Source organism: Nicotiana sylvestris, chromosome 1 (assembly GCF_000393655.2).
Source record: "Nicotiana sylvestris chromosome 1, ASM39365v2, whole genome shotgun sequence".
Taxonomy (NCBI): domain Eukaryota; kingdom Viridiplantae; phylum Streptophyta; class Magnoliopsida; order Solanales; family Solanaceae; genus Nicotiana; species Nicotiana sylvestris.
Window position 1 is genome coordinate 175,764,017 of NC_091057.1, and position 18,765 is coordinate 175,782,781.

Genomic DNA, 18,765 nt, shown 5'->3' on the forward strand with positions numbered 1-18,765 from the left:
GTTCTCTGTATACAAAGTCCTGTAGCTTGAGTTTCAAATTGTATGTTTTAATTTCTGGTTCAAATGTTAAGGACTGACAGTCCTTAATTTTTAAATACATGTTTAAATGTTAAGGACTAGCAGTCCTTAACTATTAATTCCATGTTTAAATGTTAAAGGACAGACAGTCCTTAGCTTTTAATTTCTTGTTCAAAAGTTAAGGACTGACAGTCCTTAACTTTTAATTCCATATTTAAATGTTAAGGACTGGCAGTCCTTAACTTTAATTACATGTTTAAATGTTAAAGGACAGACAATCCTTAGCTTTTAATTTCTGGTTCAGAAGTTAAGGACTGACAGTCCTTAACTTTTAATTCCATATTTAAATGTTAAGGACTGATAGTCCTTAACTTTAATTATATGTTTAAATGTTAAAGGACAGACAGTCCTTAGCTTTTAATTTCTGGTTCAAAAGTTAAGGACATGCAGTCCTTAAGTTTTAATTTCTGGTTCAAAAGTTAAGGACATGCAATCCTTAAGTTTTAATTTCTTGTTCAAAAGTTAAGGACTGGAAGTCCTTAACTTTTAATTCTATGTTTAAATGTTAAGGACAGACAGTCCTTATCTTGGTCATGCACTTACAGTACACTTGTTCTTAATTCTACAAGGATTGCTTTATAACGTATGTCCTTTGTTTCCTATTCTCTTGACTTGTAGGATGGAAACAATATGCATAATAGTTGCTTTTAATGGTAGATGAACTGAAGACTATAAATATCTTGAAACAGAACATAAATCATGAACTAGCAAATGAAAAAGTACCCAATGCCTCGAGTGCCACCAGTTACAAGAGCATTCATGCCATAAAGGGACCATCTATTCACTTTTCCACTACACTTAGTGGCAGCGGCAGTAGTTGTGAGTCGAACTGAACTGCAATTCATCCATGGGTTTATTATAAAGTTTCTGGGTTTTGGAAGTTGAAGTTTGTGCTTGAGAGAAACAACAACAGTGTGTGAAATGAAGAGGGGTTCCGACATTTTCTTTTGGAGAGAGAGAGAGACAAGGGATTGAGGGATTGATGTGCACAGATAAGGGATTGAGGGATTGATGCTGTTGACCAAGCATGGAGGATGCTGACCATGAAATCACCTTGGGTATTCCAGATGAAAATGCAACGCGAAAGAGAGGAAGAAAGGGTAAAATTGTCTTTTTTCTATTAGTAGTGGCTATTTTTGCTGAGCATTATAATTAGTGGATAAAAATTAAAGACACCCTTAATTAGTGGCTACTACACGCTATTTTTACCCTTTTTTGGGTAAAAATTGCACGGGACGCCCTATTTGATCGCCCCATTTAACCTATACCTATTTTTTTAAAAACTTTTAACTTGTACCTATTTTTTAAATAACTTCAGCCCCTTTCTCCTCCTCATTCCCCTTTCTTCTCCTCCTTCTAACTTTTACCTTTTATGTAGTATGTATTTATTTTTGGTGCTCAGCACATATTGAAATAATTTATGTTTGCTTTAAATGTACATCTGTATTCTGTAATATAATACCTTTAAAGTTGTTGTTCTACTCATAATAAGAATTTATGCTGAATACGCTTGTATATTGATAGTTCTTTATCTTTATCAGGTAGGTTTAGAAGAGAACTTGTTTAAAATAAAATTTGAATTTAAGAGTATTAATAATTCAGTAAGCAAGAAATAACTGGAGTTTAAAATTACAAAGCGAAAGACAAAAAAGCAGAAGCTGAAAAAGAAAGAAAAGAACTGGAACATACAAGCACTAGAAAGAAAAGAGAACTAAATAACTTCAGCTCTAGAGTTGAAGTTCGACAGTTACAAAACAAAAACTTCAGCTCTAGAGCTGAAGTTATTTAGTTCTCTTTTCTTTCTAGTTGATCAACCGCGAAACACCGAAAACAGTAGTGATTGCCTCAAACTTCAGCTCTAGAGCTCAAGTTTCCCAGTTACAACACAAAAACTTCAGCTCTAGAGCTGAAGCTTACAAACAAAAACTTCAGCTCTAGAGCTGAAGTTCGACAGTTACAAAATAAAAACTTCAGCTCTAGAGCTGAACTTCAGGCCCGACTACTAGAATGCTGAAGTTTTGCGTGATTGTCTTTGCTACTTCAGCCCCGTATGCTGAAGTTATGCGAAAAAGCGGGTACGTTTGCAATTTTTTTTGCAAAGCAGGCATAAGTTAAAACGTGACACAAAAAGCGGGTATAGATGCAAATGCCCCCTTTTTTGGTAGAAAGTATAACATGAAGAATTATCCTAAATAGCCGATCATCCAATCGTATAATTATTGTATAATCTATGTAATACTAGCCACGAACATGGACTCAGGCCTATGTAACTGGTCAGTTTCTCCCCTTGGTTACATTTTTGAGGAATTTTCAGAAACCACTATTGTTTAGTGGCTGTTAACTTCCTATAGTTACCATATACATAATTACTTCTTATAGCTACTATTCAGTTGTTATGGTAATGTATTCGCTGTATTCAAATACAACAACAAAAAGTGCCTAAAAATTAGAGTAGTCCCGTTGCACGCGCATGTATTCACATGTATTCGCGTCATGTATTCATGAATGTATAAAGCGCCTAAAATCAAGGCAGTCCAGCTGTACGCACATGTATTCACATGTATTCGCGCTGCTGTATTCAAAAAGCGCCTAAAATCAGGGCAGTCTAGCTGTATGCGCATGTATTCATATGTATTCGCGCTGTTGTATTCATGAATACAGCCGTAAAAAGCACCTAAAATCAGGACAGTCCAGTTGTATGCGCATGTATTCACATGTATTCGCGCTGCTGTATTCATGAATACAGCTGTAAAAGCACCTAAAATCAGGGTAGTCCAGCTGTACGCGCATGTATTCACATGTATTCACGCCATGTATTCATGAATACAATAACAACAATCACCTTAAACAACTGTCTAAGAGAGAAAAAAACATAAATAGCATATTTTATGCCTAGAGGCGGCTCAACATATACGGGGCCTAAAGCCATGGTTTAATATGAGGCCTAAATTTTTTTTCAAAAGTTATAAGATATTTTTTATTTGAAGTCTATTCTTCTAACTTTTTGAGATACAAAGTTGTTAATAATTTTTTTATAATCGATTTTCTCTAATAGTTCATGTTCAATTGATCAGATAACCAACTCATTTAATCTTTCTTGAGATATTGTTGATCTTAGATAAAATTTACAAAGCAATAGAAGTATAAAACTATTGAAAACTTAAAAGTATTGTTGAACACTTGAACTAATGAAATCTTTGAGAAAAAAAGTGAGTAATGAAATCTTGGAGAAAGAAAGTGAGTAAGAATATATAGGATTTTCTGAGATATGAAGAGATTAGAAAAAAGAAAGATTGACTTGGACAAATTAAGGAAGATAGAGCAAAATTTTTAATGAAGGAGTAAAAAGTGAAAAACTGAAACATTGGAAAAACTATTCATCTACCCATTTTTAAGTAAGTCAAATTATTACCTCATTTATATATCTAAAAAGCTTTCTTTCCTTTTATATTAAAAACTCTATTTTTCTGTATTAAAAGTACTAAATATTATTTTTTAAATACTTATAAACTTATTATTTTTAAAAAATATTTTGGGGCCTAAGGCACAAGCCTTACCCCTCATTATTATGGAGTCGGCCTTGTTCATGCCTCAATGGTAGTATATACCATAAATACTCATTTTGCTATAAAATATAAAAGCTAGCTACATAAAATAATATTTTAAAATAATTTTGATTTATAATAAGGCAAAATGGCCTCAGACTACCTAAACTTGCACCAGATTTTAAAGCCGGTATATGAACTTTTGATTTTTTTATTTTAGCACTTCAACTCAATAAAAATACTTATTATAAACTCCTCCCTCAGAGCGTGTATCTCAATTGCCTGACATAAATACCACGTCAGATGCTAAGACCATTTATTGTCGGCCATTTGTAATTTGTGGGTCCCATCTTTTTTTAAGACCAATTTACCAATTGTTTAATGTTTCACCTCTTTCCTTTATTCTTCGCTATATCTCTACCATAACCTTGCCCCGACCAACCACCATTTTCAATGGTAAAAATCCAATTGATTGTACAAATTTGGGCATGGCAAAAAAAGCAAGAAAAGAAAGAGGAAATAGTAGAAGCAAAAGGGAATCAAAGCATAGAGAAGGTGTGCAAAAGATGCAAACAGACATCAATTTCACCTTCTAACAACTCAAATTCATTCCATTCTCATAAAAATTCAGAATCGTTCCAACAAGGTTTCCCTTGAAAAAGATAGCACCTCGGCGACAATCATCAAATCAAACTAACAGACCTTTTTATACCTATTGATTTCCACTCTAAAAGTGTCAAACAATTTCGCCTTCCCAGAAAAGAAGATCACCAAAATTACTGTACCACCATAGCTCTGCCAACCATTGAAAAAATGAGATAGACCAACGTCAAAATGATTACTTTGTGTCGAAACGAATACTAGCCAAGGGGTCGTCCAATGAAGAGAAAGAAGGTAGAGGTGGAGGAACGAGAACACGTGGGGAGAAAGAAAGGAAGTGGGGGAGTGTAACCATGAATGTGGCCCAAAAAAATATTCAAGCGCAACAATAAGTGTTGACTCAGTCCAGTTAGCTTTAAGAACATTTCATTATTCATTGTATGGTAGAAAATAAAAGAACAAATGATTACATTTTTGTACAGGACAATTCATTTTACAAGAAATAGAAAATATCTTTCTCTCTTTTCGCTCATTTTCCTCTTTTGTTCAGTTTTATGTGTTTTTCCCAAATTTCATCCTCTACCTCGAATTTCTATGATCTAACATGGTATCAGAGCGGTGAATTCGGCAGTGCTCATCTTCCGTATTCGATCGATCCTACCCTCGCTGGTGTTCTGGTGGTACTTTCCGGCGACATCAATTCTGATTCACGAAAATTAGGGTTTTCTTCATATTTCTCTAATTTTCTCACAAGACATTTGATTCTTCGGGTTGTAGAGGAAGTACAATACAATTTCTGTTTTTATTACATACTTTGTGGTTTATTGTGATAGTTCAGTGGTATTTTTGATTGTTACTAGTGGTTTTTGTCGATTTACTGCACAATGAGTACTATTTCTGCTACTACTTCGGATACTACACAGTCTTCGTCATCTTATGGGTCTGAGGGCTTTACTCCGTTTTCTGTTAATCCTTCACACCCTTTCTACATTCATCCGTCCGATAACCCAAATAATCCTTTAGTTTCACCTCCTTTCGATGGTCGAGGTTTTGTTGCTTGGAGGCGAAACATGTTTGTTGCTCTATTTGCGAAAAACAAGCTAGGGATTGTAATTGGAAGGAATCCCCAACCAAGTCCCGATTCTTCTTATTTCTTCGCTTGGGAGAGATGCAATGACATGCTTATCTGTAGTTCCTTCTGTGACTCATTATGTACCTTGTAATCCACTTTCTGTTGATAATAAAATTGATGTGTTTTGGCATCAAAGATTGGGACACATGCCTTTTCACAAGATGAAAGGTACTCCTGTTTGTCTGATAAGCTTCCCTCTAAATAGGCTTTCCTTTGTTTGTTTGCCTCATGGCTAGGAAACAGAGATTATCTTTTCTGAAAGTTCTATCCATACCAGTGTTCCCTTTCAACTTGTTCATATTGATATAAGGGGTCCTTATCACATCAAAACCTATAATGATTTTAGGTATTTTCTTACTCTGGTTGATGACTACTCTAGAGTTACTTGGACTCACTTATTATCTTGCAAAAGCAATGCTCTTTCTGTACTACAAGACTTTGTCTCTATGGTCAAGGTTCATTTTCAATCACACGTTAAAGCTTTTAGATCTGATAATGCTTTTGAATTAGGGGGGAGTTCTGAATGCCAACAGTTTTTTTCTGCCAATGGTATTTTACACCAGACTTCTATACCCCATACCCCTCAACAAAATGGGGTGGTTGAGAGGAAGCATAAGTTTCTCCTTGAAGTTTTCAGAGCTTTGTTGTTTCAGTCTAACCTTCTCCTAAAGTATTGGGGGGATTGTGTATTGACTACAACTTATCTTATTAATCGACTTCCTTCTACTATTCTGCACAATTCCTCACCCTTTGAGAAATTTCATGGCCATTCCCCTTCTCTTAGTCACTTGAGATGTTTTGAGTGCTTATGCCATGCTTCTTCCCCAATACATAGTAGAGATAAATTCCAATCTAGGTTCATATTTGCAGTTTTTATTGGTTACCCTTGTGGTAAAAATGGGTACAAACTTTTGAACTTACAAAATCATTCAATATTTTACTCTAGGGATGTCATATTCCATGACCATGTCTTCCCTTATCAACCTCCTGCCTCTAATCCATCTTCATCTCCCTTTGTTGACATTTCACCTCCTTCTGCTACATCCCAACCTATTTCTGCCCATTCTTCTTCCCCTTCTCCTCCTCTTGATATACCTCTTATTCCTACCCTTACACATGCTTCTTCTTCCTTTCTATCTTCTCTTTCTCCTTCTCAATCTACACCCTCACAGATTATTTTTCCCGCACCTCAACCTCCTTCCTTTTCCTCTCCACCTGTTCCTTCACCTTCACCTCCTCAATAGCCTGCTCCTCTCATTCTTAGGAAGTCATTTAGGCCTACTACCACTCCTTCTTACATCTCTGACTATGTCTGTTCTTCTATTCAGTCTACCCCTGTTTTTCCCAGTGCCAAGGTATCTACTGTTGAAATACACATGCTTGAACCTCAGTTTTATCAGTAGGCAGCTTCTCAACCTGCTTGGAAGGCTGCCATGCTAAAAGAATTTGAAGATCTTGATGCAAATCATACTTGGGATATGGTTCTCATCCCTTTCCACAAGAAGGCCATCCCTTGTAAGTGGGTTTACAGATCAAACAAAGATCTGATGGTACTATTGAAAGATACAAGGCTAAATCGGTTATTAGAGGGGACACACAAAAGGAAGGGATTGACTACACCGAGACTTTTTCCCCTGTAGTTAAACTAGCCACTATCAAATGTTTACTTTCCCTTGACTGTTAAGGAAACTGGACATTTTTTCAACTTGACGTTAGTAATGCATTCCTTCATGGGGATCTTCGTGAAAAGGTTTACATAAAAGTTCCTCCTGGCCTTGTTATTTCTTCCTGCTCTTAGCAAACTCAGAAAATCTTTTTATGGCTTTAGGCAGGCCTCTAGACAGTGGTTCTCCAAACTTTTTGAAGCACTTGCTAGGGGTTACATATCCAACAAAAATGATTACACCCTGTTTAGTAAGCCTTCTAATGGCTCTTTGGTGGTTTTGGATATGTATGTTAATGATATCCTACTTGCTGGTAATGATCTTTCTGCGATGAATGGTTTAAAAGAGTTTCTGGATGCCCAGTTTAAAATAAAGGATTTGGGGACTATTCACTATTTTCTAGGGCTAGAGATTACTCAACATCCTGATGAGTAACTCATGAGCCAACAAAAATACACTGCTGATTTGTTTTCTGAATTCCATTGTGACCATTTTACTCCCGTTGTCACTCCTCTTGACCCTTCTACCAAGTTTTTGGTTGACATGGGTGAGCCTTTGGATGATGTCAGCACCTATAAGTGGCTTGTTGGTAAGCTGAATTTCCTCCAGAATACTAGGCTTGATATTTCATTTTAAGTGCAACAGCCTCAAGTTCCTCATATGATGGCTGGGATTCATGTCCTAAGGTAATTATTGTCTAACCCTGATAAGGGTATTCTTCTCTCCAAGTCTGCAAATTTTTCTCTCAAGGCATATTTTGTTTCTGATTGGGTTGCCTGTGCTAACTCGAGAAAGTTAGTCACCGGTTTCTTCATCACTCTTGGGGGTAGTCCTATTTCTTGGAAGAGTAAGAAACAACCTATCATCTCTCTTTCCTCTGCTGAAACAGAATACAGGGCTTTGAAGATGGTCGTGGCTGAACTGTCTTGGCTTTGTAGACTACTTGGTGATCTTGGCTTCTTCATTTCATCTCCGGTTTCTGTTCACTATGACAGTCAAGCTTCTCTCCACATTGCAAAGAATCATGTTTTTCACGAGAGGGCAAAATACTTCGATATTGACCGCCATTTTGTTCGTGATTGTCTTCAGTCTGGCTTCATTTCTTTGACCTTTGTTCTTTCTGACAGGCAGCTAGTTGATCTCTTCACTAAGTCTTTGTGTGGTGTTGTTCATCGGGATATTCTGTCCAAGCTGGGAGAGGGGGTGTAAACATGAATGTGACTCAAAAGAATATTCAAGCCCAACAATAAGTGTTGACCCAGTCTAATTAGTTTTAAGAACATTTCATTATTCATTGTATGGTAGAAAATAAAAGAACAACTAATTACATTTTTGTACAGGACAATTCATTTTACAAGAAATAGAAAATATCTTTTTCTCTCTTTGCTCATTTCCCTCTTTGTTCAGTCTTATGGGTTTCCCTCCAAATTTCAACCTCTACCTTGAATCTCTGTGATCTAACAGGGAGAGGGAGGAGAGGGGGATAGGTAAAGAAGAAGATCAGGGCTTACCAGAGGGATTTAGGATTTTTATTTATTATTATTTTTTTATCTTTTATTTACTTTAACTTTTTTTATTCAGATTAATTTTTTTTTACATAGGGTAATTCGAACCACGCCCTTTTTTTTGCGTGATTAGCACGCACTTTGACTACGCCAGCTGTACCATTTCCACATAAGCATGTCAAATGTCAAATGTGCTTACTTATAAGCAATTAGTTGAGTTAAGGTGCTAAAATGGGAGAATCAAAAGTTCATATATCGACTTTAAAATCCGATGCAAGTTTAGGTGGCCGGGAGGCCATATTGTTTTATAATAATTATGGTGTATATCTTTGCTATAGAGGTAAAATTTCCTACATTTTTCTCTAATCGGATAACGAAAGGCTTCTTCACTAGTCTTGGCGTTGACGCCCTATCAAGCCCTAAGACAAGCTCAATGTTCCTAAGAATAGGATTGTCATATTTTATTGGGAAAATGACATTGTATATGTATGCGGTAAAAATCAGAGGGTCTAATTTTATAGTCATTATGACGCTTTGTAGGCACGTCTCCAAAGGCTCGAGATAATGGTCGAGGTTCAACCCCGAGGGGTTATTGACGTTTGACCTCAGGGCAGTGCAGATCGGTAGTTATGATGGAAAAATGGGAAGTTCCCAAGGCACGTGATTTAGGCTGACCAAGTCTATTAGGCTAGTATGAGCCCGTACCGTTGCATTAAATGGTTGTACCAGCCATATATCTTTGTAATAAATTAATTAGTACTAGGTTGGGATTCCCCCTCATATATAAAGGGAGCCCTTGTCATTTTGTAAATATATACAACATTTAATACAAGAACAAGTACATTCTCTGCTCTCTAACTTAAACACATTCCCCCTTGATTCTATTACTTACATTTATTGCTTACATTTATTGTATTTCTTTAATTGTTCTTCATTTATTACTCACTATTGATCTTGAAGAGCCTTCATCAAAGCTCTCAAAACTGTTAGTCCTTCATCGGCTGTCCGCAACTTAGTATCTAGCTCGACCTCGAGGCCCTATTAAATCTGGCTCGAGGCCCCGATTCTCAACCGCTCGATTTGCTTAAACATACTGCTTTCAAGTTTTTATCTTATTTTCTAGTCTCACACTTAGCATCTACTGCTTAACAACTAGCATAAAAATAAATCACATATTTTTAGAACCACAAAATCAAATCTAATTATAATTACCATTTTCAAGGTAAACAGATTGGCGCCCACCGTGGGGCTAAAAATAATAGTGGTTTTTTTCTTGCTAGTTTACTACATAACACAAGCTATCTTTCATGCTTTTTCTTGTCCAAGAATCTTTGATTTCAGGTCAAAATGTCTAACTCAGTAAACGTACATGAAAACAACAGTCTTGAGGACCATGGAGAGAATGATGTAGCTATTTCAGGTGTTGGTGTACCACTGCGAAACTTTGAGGATGCACCAGAACCAATTCCCGTAGACGTGGTCTCGCTCAATGCTCAACACATCGACATCAACTCCCATACCGGCAAAAGTATACGCCAAGAAAACCAACAAGAAGCTCAGGAAATCCCAGCGTGAGGCGAACAAGAGGTTAGCCTTCACGTTATTTTTGAGATGTTACAGGCACAATAGCTGGCGATTTCTCAAATGCAAAGCCACCAAAAAACTCCAAGCACAATGACACCGGAAATGACTCCTCGAGTCGAACAGGTACTGGAAAGATCGAGTAATAGCAGGTCAGCAGCCGACCCCTCTATTATGATGATGCTCGAGGACCTCACAAAGAGGATTGAATCGGGCGAAAAAATGATAAAAGATAATGACAAAAAGGTGGAGACCTATAATTCAAGGGTTGGCCAGATCCCGGGCGCACCCCCGATCCTGAATGGTGTTGATTCAAAGAAAATACAAAAGCCATTCCCGTCAAATGCCGCTCCAAATCCCATCACTAAGAAATTCAGAATGCCCGACCTTCTGAAGTTTAACAGAACCTCGGATCCCAACGAGCACATCACTGCTTACACTCGTGCGGTGAAGGGCAACGACCTGAGGGACGACGAGATCGAATAGGTCCCGCTAAAAAAGTTCGGAGAAACACTTTTGAAAGGGGCCATGATATGGTATCACAACCTAGCTCCAAATTTGATAGAATCATTTGCCATACTGGCAGACTCTTTCATAAAGGCGCATGCCGGTGCCATCAAGGTGGTTACAAGGAAATCCAACGTCTTCAAAATCAAACAGAGAGAAAATGAGATGCCGCAGGAGTTCGTATCCCGCTTTCAAATAGAGCAAATGGAATTACCACCGGTCTTCGATGACTGGGCAGTACAGGCCTTCACCCAAGGCTTGAACGAACGAAGCTCGGTGGCTTCGAAGCAGCTGAAGCATAATTTCGTTGAATACCCCGCCGTGACTTGGTCGGATGTCCACAACCGATATCAGTCGAAGATTAGGGTCGAGGATGACCAATTGGGAGCCCTCTCGAGCTCGGTATATCCAAGAAGACTCCTGGAAAAGGAGCCAAAGCCAAACAAGGAAAGGTACCAACCATAAACCGAAGAAAGGAGAAATGCCCTGAGGCGTAACATACCCCGAAATAATCGAAGGACAGATCGAGGTCAGAATCCTCGGGGACTCGTGAGCAGAGCCGAATTCGACAGACATAGAGGACCGACAAAGGCACCCTACCTGTCAGAATACAACTTCAACGTTGACGTTTCAGACATCGTATCTGCCATTAGTAAAATCAGAGACACCAAGTGGCCAAGACCTGTACTATCAGACCCATCGCAGAAGAACCCCAACTTAGTGTGTGAATTCCATGGCGCACACGGTCATAGGATCGAAGATTGCAGATAGCTCCGAGAAGAAGTAGCCCGGCTACTCAGCAAAGGGCACCTCCGAGAGTTCCTTAGCGACCGATCCAACACCAGTTCCGGGAAAGAGAGGCGAACAGGAATAATGAAATAGATGAGCCGCAACATGTCATCTATATGATCGTTGGAGGAATCGACATCCCGCAGTAACCCATTGTCAAAAGAACAAAAACATCCATCACCAGGGGGAAGCGAACTCGGGGTTACATACCCGAAGATGCTCTCACATTCAGCGACGAGGACATCGAGACCCTGTCTCAACCTCAAAACAATGCCTTGGTAATTTCTTTTCTTGTGAATACATTTCAAATTAAACGTGTGCTTGTGGATCCAGGTAGCTCGGCCAACATTATTAGGTCGAGGGTGGTGGAGCAGCTCAGACTGCTCGACCAGATCGTGCCCGCCTCTCGAGCCCTCAATTGATTCAACATGGCAAGCGAAACAATGAAAGGGGAAATCACCCTCCCAGTCAACGTGGCCAGCACGATCTAAAATGTCAAATTCCATGTCATCTAAGGAGACATGAGGTACAACGCCTTGCTCGGAAGGCCATGGATACACTGCATGAGAGAAGTACCATAAACCTTTCATCAAATGATGAAGTTCCCAATGAAGGACAGAATAAAAATATGTATGGGGGACAATATGCAGCAAGGGAAATGTTCGCAATGCACAATATGGCACCAACATCAACACCTCCAAAATCGAAGGAGTCAAAGGATAAGCAAACAGTGAAGTAGCAATCACGAGACACATTCTCGGCTATACCCAAATAAAATAAGCAAAGGACCGTGTCGTGTCCCTGAAGCAAATGTTTGAAGCATATCGAGGCTCAAAGTGCCATCACCACTAAGGTAAAACCATCTCCCTTTTTATTTACATCTTACACTAACCTTTGTGCAGATGTCCGATCAGAACAGTCGAAGCGCTGTCCAGCTCGAAGACCTTAAGGTTTCAAAGCACATGTTGCACTCTTTTCCTTCGATCGGGGTTTTATCGACAAGGTTTTTAACGAGGCAACATCTATATGCTACCTAAGGAGAATTTCACAAGTGTTCAAGGCTTCTATTGAATCAACCTCGAACACTGGGGGCATCCCCCCAGAAGATCACCTTCCCAAAGAAGTCAAGATGGGCCAAAAAGAGTCTCAATAGGAAAATGATGTATCGCGTCAATCGGTCGAATGAACCGTGTCCGCATAGAATAATTGAGCCCTTGAAGGCAAAAACATGTATACTTGTACCAAGTAATCAAAGAATATTTCCCCTCCGTCAAAACGCTTTGCGCTTCAAATAAGTATGCCACTTTTTACAAGAAACAGCTCCAGAGCCAGAAAATTCCCAAACACTCGGGGACTGACGCCAAAAACTCGAGACCACATGACCTCCAGGTCGGAAACTTTGAACTCATAAGCCCTCAATGAGGCAACACCAAGTTTACAACGAACGACTCCAGAAGCCAAAAAACTTTCGACGTTTTAGGGACTGTCGTCGATTATCACCCCATCGAGCTATCAGAAACTCAAGGCCGTAAGACCTCAAGTGGGCAACCTCGAGCCTGAAAGCCCTCCATGTGGCAATACTAGAAAATGTAAGACCTCCATGAGGCATTATCAATAATATAAGACCCCATGTGGGCAACCTCGAGCTCGTAAGGACTTCATAAGGCAATACCAAATCTGAAAGACCTCAAACAAGGCTTGAATTATAGTTGTACCAAGTAACCAAATCTGTAAGACCTCAAACAAGGAGTGAATTATACTTGTACTAAGTAACCAAATCTGTAAGACCTCAAGTAAGGCATGTTAAAAATTATAAGACCTTACAAAAGCCATAAATCTCGATCTTAAAGTTAAGGCTATTTATTCGAACTTGTAAGACCCCTAAAAAGGCATACCCTCGATGTAAATGCCGAAACTACTTCACTCGGGGACTGAAAGGCTCCAGCCAAATGCCCCGGTCACAAGGATCCGGCCAATCTCACGCGACTCGGGGATGCCCGACCGTCGCTATAAAATCACAGGCCTTCAATTACTTCGAAAAAACTTCGAAAAGAATCGGTTAATCAGGCTATCCTCGGCATAAGCAAAAGAGCTTCGATTATATCAGCTCCAAACAATAGGCTTTGAAACAAGTCAGCCATCGAGTGAAACCTCCTGAGATGCTCATTTATCGCTACATAATGACTCACAATCGAGGCTCTTATCACGCCGTCGAAGATTCGGCGAACACAAAAACTTTAAAAAGTCTTTAGCAAGGGAAAAATAAAGCCTATATTAGAGGTTGTACCTACCCAACACATAAGAGCCACTGTCGCCAGCCTATATTAAGAGGTCGTACCGACCCAACGCATAAAATACATTGTTGCCAGCCTATATTAAGAGGCTGTACCGACCCAACGCGTAGGAGCTATCACACCTCCTTTTTCACCTGCGCCCGCAAAGGGCGTAAGGGAGTTTTTCCAATTAAAGGACAATCGAAACGGGATTTATTATTTAATTCAGAGTCGCCACTTGGGAGGTTTATGGTGTCCCAAGTCACCGGTTGAATCCCGAATCGAGGAAAAAATTAACCCTATATTACAGTCTGCGAACCAGAAATACGGATAAGGAATTATGTTAACCCGGGAGAAGGTGTTAGGCATTCCCGAGTTCCGTGGTTCTAGCACGGTCGCTCAACTGTCATATTCGGCTTATTTATCTTATTTTAATACATGTTGAACCTATGTGCAAATTCTAACATTTTACCGCTTTATTATTATTATTTAAAAAGAGAATTACAATGTCGTAAAAACGCGTCTCGAACCACGTCACATCAATGTACCCGTGGTTATTGACACATCTCGACTCCGTTGAGATTTGGATTTGGGTCACATAAATGTGCACCCGAGTTTAGGGAGATAATGTTATTAAAATACGCGCCTAAAGAGACTAACACATTATTATTTTGGAGAAGGCCGTAAAATTCACTAAACGGCCCGTCCCGAATTCTAAATATTTTATTTAAACCATTTATTGAGGGCCCCGCAAAGTTGCATTTTTAATTGGCGAGGCTCGTCTCATTTTTATTCAAAGGTTGATCCTAAAGTGACTATGATTTTCTACTTTTGTCTCTAAAAGAAAAAAAACCTAATTAATTAAAACGCTCAAAGGTTAAGGTCTCGTTTAAGAAGATGTTTGAACTTAGTCTCATTAATAGGCATGATATCGGGCTTGGGACGGGACCCAAGTTGGATGGGGCGGAACCGCCCAGGCGAGGTTAAGGAGTCGAACCCTTGTAGCTGGGCAAGCCACGAAATGGCTCACCGATGTGTTCGTCATTTAATCAGACATAATTAAGCAATGGACTCATTTCGCTTTGTAAGTTATACTTTCTTTTTCCGGCTTCCAGTTATTAGAGTAGATGTGAAATGAGACACCCTAAATTCCTTTTAATTACAAATGAAAGGAAAGATAACTACTGAAAGTTTATCTTATTGTTGGTTTGGCTTTTCAAACATATTTACAAAGGAAGCACATGATAGGAAACTGGCTGAAGCTAACCTAACTTATTATACCAACTTATATTGAACCTAATTACAACTAACACTCAAACTAAAGCAGAAAACTTACATACATTTCGGGGCAAAACGATTAACAGTCCGTGCTAATACCAACAGTTTTTCAGTTTATTGTTACATAACTAATTTTAGTCTTACTAGTACAACTTCAAGCAAAGGTCTTAATATATTAAGAAATCAAACATTCTGACACATAAATCAAATGACTAAATCGCATGATCTCGTGCTTCAGTTTCTATGTCATTCTTCACATTTTCAGTTTACAATTAACCAGGATCAAGCTGTGTACCTGGAAATGACAATATAAGAAGAGGAGAAGGAATAATTAGCAGCAGCAGATAACACAGCAAACAACAACAGCAGCAAATAACACTAGCAGACCACAAATTGGAATTCAGAAACAGCTCCAAACCCAGTTTCAAATCAGAAAAACACTTGACCACAGCTCCTAACCAGTTACAAAACCAAACAGCAACAACAAATAACTCCGGGCAACTAATTGGACCTCAAACTCAACAAGAAAACCAATCAGTGAATCTCAAACACTCCAGTAAACAGGCTTGAAACTGGAAACAAGCTCTCCAATCTTTAAGCCTTAGAAACTGATTTTCAGGACCCTCTCTAACTGATTAAAGACTCTCAAAAGTGATCTCTGAAACTTGAAGCAGAGAATTTTAAAACTGTTTATGATTCTCAGGGAGCTGGATTATTGGCTGAGATTTTGACAAGTTAATTAAGGTAATCAAACAGTAAAACTCTCTCTCCTCCCTCCCTTCAGGTTGCTTTTTTTTGTTTTTCTTCCCCCCTTAGACTGATCCCGGACTCCTCCCTTTATACCCAAACACTCACCCTGCCAGCCCGTAAGAGCACTAGGCAGATTTAAGAAACTAATTCTGCCCATGATACCTTTAGCACTCCACTAAAGTATGTTTTATTCCCCATTAACCCTTTTCTTTATTTAAAGTTCAAACAAGTATGGGCAACATATTTTTATCAATCCCTTTTAAGCCTCCCCGTACCATTATGTTTTGTTCCCCATTAGCACTAAACAAATGCATTAATTTAATGTTACCTTAGCATTTACTGGACAGAACACTTAAACCAACCACTTTTAAACTTTTAAGTCCCAAATTATCCCCTTAAACCTCTGTGATTACTGTCCTACCCCGATCACTTCAAACCTGTATGAAACCTTAGCTATAGCCAATTTAAGCCTATTAATTGACTAATTAGATACATGAAACTAACTCCCAATCAACAACATTAGGACAATTTCAACAAGGTTAGATTCATATCAGAACAAGCTTAATAGAACAAACAAGTAGATTCGAATCATTAAACTTACAATTGAACTTAAATAAAAAACAACAACATTTCAACCAAGATGGGGATCTAATGATTCAGGACAATAGTCAGACTGGACTATTAAGGTCAAGAAATTGATTCATACAGATGCATGAGAGTAAGCTATCTATATTGGGAACAAATACAACTCTAAATTAACCTCGAACAAAATGCTGGAACAACAAGTATACTGGCTATGAGCCATGAGGCTGAAAATACCAAGGTCGGAAGATAAAACAACAACCAATAACTTGAGGAGAACAACTGAACTATGTACATGAACGAGTCAATCGACGAGACCATTTAATTGATTCAACATATGCCAATCGACCAAGATGAGAAAACTGGACCAAAAAAAGGTCTGAAAGAGGAGGAGGATTAATTGACAAACATAGCGATGAAACCTAATTAGGCAAACAACAAACAACAATCAAAAAATAAAAAGGAAAAGAGGAGAAATACCTCAAAAATCAGAAACCCAAATGAACTCCGTTCTCATTGACACTTCGTCTTGAAATTTTGAAGCCAAAACGGACCTTAATCGAGTGTACTCGCCTGAGAACACTCGACTAAAGTCGGTTAAGACCTCAAACCTTTAACTTCGTACACAGTCTGAAGTTGGTTCCTCTAGGGTTTGCCTTCGATTTGAAATTTGAAAGGCTCTAACAAGATTTGGACAAAACCGGGGTAGGATTTGGGATGAGGGTAGCTATGTGGTTCAATGGTGTAACTTTGGGACTGATTGGGTAGGTTTGAGGTTTGAAGTCTTGCCTTCGATCTGATATTCGAAGCAATCGGCCACGATTCGAGGGTGATGGTTAGAGGGGTTAGGTTGGGGAGGTCGAGGGGAAGCTGGGGTGTGAACTTGGTGGCTATTGAACGGATTAGGGTTTGGTTCGATTCTTCGATCTAAGATTCGAAACGTCTGGTACTGATTCGAAGAAAACTGATTCGGGATTTGGAAAGAGGAGTCGTGGGGAGGTTGTGGTGTAATTTTGGGCCTGTTTGGACCACCAAAACCGTCGTGAGGCGATTTCCAGTGGGCGGAGGGCGGTGGTTGAAGGCGGAGGGTGTTGGGCCTGTCTCTAGGTTGAAGACGAAGGTGAAGGGGACCGGGGGGTATGGCTTAGGGGGTGTGGGGTGAGGTTTTTAGGAATATATAGTGGGGTGGGGATTTGATCTTGGCCGTTGGATCATTCACGATCAACGACCTTGATCACTTCACTAAAGAGGAACGATGTCGTTTGTGTGAGCACGCGATTTTTGCCCTATGAGAATTACTCCCAAAAATTCAAGATAAAATAATTTTCCTCTGTGTGCAATTTTGAGGATTTGCGTGACATTTTTTGATAATTATTCGCATTTTTGTGTGTCAATGTTTATTCTATTTTAATTAATGAAAAATACAAAAATATGTGTTGCCTGTGCATTTAGGATTTAATGTTACAATTAGGAATTAATTAAAGCAATTTTGGCTTTGCGAGAACGAAAATCACAAAAATGATGTACTGTGCATTTTTAGCATTTGATGTCCGATTGTGCTATTTTGTTTTCCCATTTGTTAGTCAATTATGTGTGATAATTAATTAGCATTTTTATAAGTTAATTTGATTTATAAATCAATGTAGGATTTTGGTTTTTAATTTAGAAAATTAGTTTAAGAAGAAAAAGAAACAAATAAAACAAGAAAAAGAAAAAAAAAGTCGGATTGGGCCTAGACCCACCCCGTTTTGCCCGTTCAAACAGGCCCAAATGACCCCGGTCCAGTCCATCTCAAAGACACCCCAAACGACATCGTTTTGGGGAAGCCCTGATCAGGGCTGTTGATTTAAATTGATCAACGGTCCAAAAACATTTCCCTTACCTGTTCCTATACCCGCCCCGACCCCGTTACCACCAAACAACGCCGTTCCCATTAAGGGAATTAATCCAGGCCGTCAATCTTCATTGATCCAACGGACCACATTAATCTCACCATCTCAATATACCAAACTCCTAAACCCCTTACCCCCCTCATTTCCCGACCCTTCTTCTTCGTCTCCTAAACCACAGACCAAACGACCTCTCAAAACCCTAGAGCCGCCACCCCATGCCTTCGCCGCCGGCCATGCAAATAACACCCCTGAACCTCCTAACCTCCCTCAACACGATTCCATACTCTATTAACCTCGAATCACGCCACAACTTCTCGAATCTTCAATCACAGAATCAACCTAAAACCTCACCTTCTCCGATGACCCTGAAATTAACACCCCTAAGCCTCCTAACCACCCTCAACCTAAATCCCCACTCCGTTGTCCTCGAATCATCCCTGAATTTTTCGAATCTTCGCTCGAAGCTCAGTACCCAAAACCCTAGTTCATCTAATGAACCCCAAACTCACACCAGCTATCTACCTGACCTCCCTCGTGCCTAAAATGCCCTTGGTCTGGCTCGAATCTTGCTAGAACTGGTCGAGTTTCA